Raw genomic sequence first — 2,178 nt, 5'->3', positions numbered from 1 at the left:
GAAAAGGAAGAGGAGATGGCAGCTGAAAATAATAATGCAAGGAGGATGCTTGGTGACTATACTACACCCACTTCCAAGTTTGATGGAAGAAGCATCTCAATCCCTGCCATTGGAGCAAATAATTTTGAGCTGAAACCTCAACTAGTTGCTCTAATGCAACAGAACTGCAAGTTCCATGGACTTCCATCTGAAGATCCTTATAAGTTTTTAACTAAATTCTTGTAGATCTGTGAGACTGTTAAGACTAATGGAGTAGATCCTGAAGTCTACAGGCTCATACTTTTCTCTTTTGCTGTAAGAGACAGGACTAGAACATGGTTGGACTCTCAACCTAAAGATAGCCTGGACTCTTGGGATAAGCTGGTCACGGCCTTCTTGGCTAAGTTCTTTCCTCCTCAAAAGCTGAGCAAGCTTAGAGTGGATGTTCAGACCTTCAAACAAAAAGATGGTGAATCCCTCTATGAAGCTTGGGAAAGATACAAGCAGATGACCAAAAGATGTCCTTTTGATATGCTTTCAGAGTGGACCATTTTGGATATATTCTATTATGGTCTATCTGAGTTCTCTAAGATGTCACTGGACCATTATGCAGGTGGATCCATTCACCTAAAGAAAACACCTGCAGAAGCTCAAGAACTCATTGACATGGTTGCAAATAACCAGTTCATGTACACCTCTGAGAGGAATCCTATGAGTAATGGGATGCCTCAGAAGAGGGGAGTTCTTGAAATTGATGCTCTGAATGACATATTGGCTCAAAATAAAATGTTGACTCATTAAGTCAACATGATTTCTCAAAGTCTGAATGGATGGCAAAATGCATCCAACAGTACTAAAGAGGCATCTTCTGAAGAAGAAGCTTATGATCCTGAGAACCCTGCAATGGCCGAGGTAAATTACATGGGTGAATCCTATAGAAACACCTATAATTCTTCATGGAGAAATCATCCAAATTTCTCATGGAAGGATCAACAAAGGCCTTAACAAGGCTTTAATAATGGTGGAAGAAACAGACTTAGCAATAGCAAGCCTTTTCCATCATCTTCTCAGCAACAGACAGAGAATTTTGAGCAGAGCCCCTCTAGCTTAGCAAACATAGTCTCTGATCTGTCTAAGGCTACTTTAATTTTCATGAGTGAAACAAGATCCTCTATTAGAAATTTGGAGGCACAAGTGGGCCAGCTGAGTAGAAAATCACTGAAACTCCTCCTAGTACTCTCCCAAGCAATACTGAAGAGAATCCAAAAAGAGAGTGCAAGGCTATTGACATAATCAAAATGGCCGAACCTAGAGAGGAAGGGGAGGATGTGAATCCCAATGAGGAAGACCTCATGGGACGTCTCCCAGATAAGAAGGAGTTCCCTATTGAGGACCTAAAGGAATCTGAGGCTCATATAGAAACCATAGAGATTCCATTAAACCTCCTTCTACCATTCATGAGCTCTGAGAACTATTCTTTCTCTGAAGAGGATGAAGATGTAACTAGAGAGCAAGTTTCTCAATATCTAGGAGCCATCATGAAGCTAAATGCCAAGTTGTTTGGTAATGAGACTTGGGAAGTTGAACCTCCCTTGCTCATTAGTGAACTAGATCCTGGTAAATTCTTAATACCCTGTACCATGGGCACCATGACCTTTGAGAAGGCTCTGTGTGATCTGGGGTCAGGTATAAATCTTATGTCACTCTCTGTAATGGAGAAGCTAGGGATCTTTGAGGTACAGGCTGCCACATTCTCATTACAGATGGCAGACAAGTCAGTAAGACAAGCTTATGGATTGGTAGAGGATGTGTTAGTAAAGGTTAAAGGCATTTCCATCCCTGCTGATTTCATAATCTTAGACACTAGGAAGGAAGAGGATGAATGCATCATCCTTGGAAGACCCTTCCTAGCCACAGCAGGAGCTGTGATTGATGTTGACAGAGGAGAGCTAGTCCTTCAATTGAATGGGGACTACCTTGTGTTTAAAGCTCAAGGATCTTCCTCTGCAACCATGGAGAGGAAGCATGAAAAGCTTCTCTCAATACAGAGTCAAACAAAGCCCCCACAATCAAACTCTAAGTTTGGTGTTAGAAGGCCACAACCAAACTCTAAGTTTGGTGTTAAACCCCCACATTCAAACTCTAAGTTTGGTGTTGGGATTCCACAACATTGACCTGATCACCTGTGAAGCTCCATGA

The 2,178-nt window shown here is 41.7% G+C and overlaps 1 non-coding gene across 1 annotated transcript; it reads right to left on the bottom strand.

Moving 5' to 3' along the window:
• Positions 1-408: 408 nt before the first annotated feature.
• Positions 409-516, bottom strand: LOC112714126 (small nucleolar RNA R71). Its single transcript, XR_003159082.1, has one exon. It is a non-coding gene; the product is annotated as a small nucleolar RNA R71 (small nucleolar RNA).
• Between the last annotated feature and the right edge of the window lie 1,662 nt (positions 517-2,178).

Source organism: Arachis hypogaea, chromosome 9 (genome assembly GCF_003086295.3).
Source record: "Arachis hypogaea cultivar Tifrunner chromosome 9, arahy.Tifrunner.gnm2.J5K5, whole genome shotgun sequence".
In the NCBI taxonomy this organism is placed as follows: Eukaryota; Viridiplantae; Streptophyta; class Magnoliopsida; order Fabales; family Fabaceae; genus Arachis; species Arachis hypogaea.
This window is presented reverse-complemented; position numbering and strand designations above follow the sequence as displayed.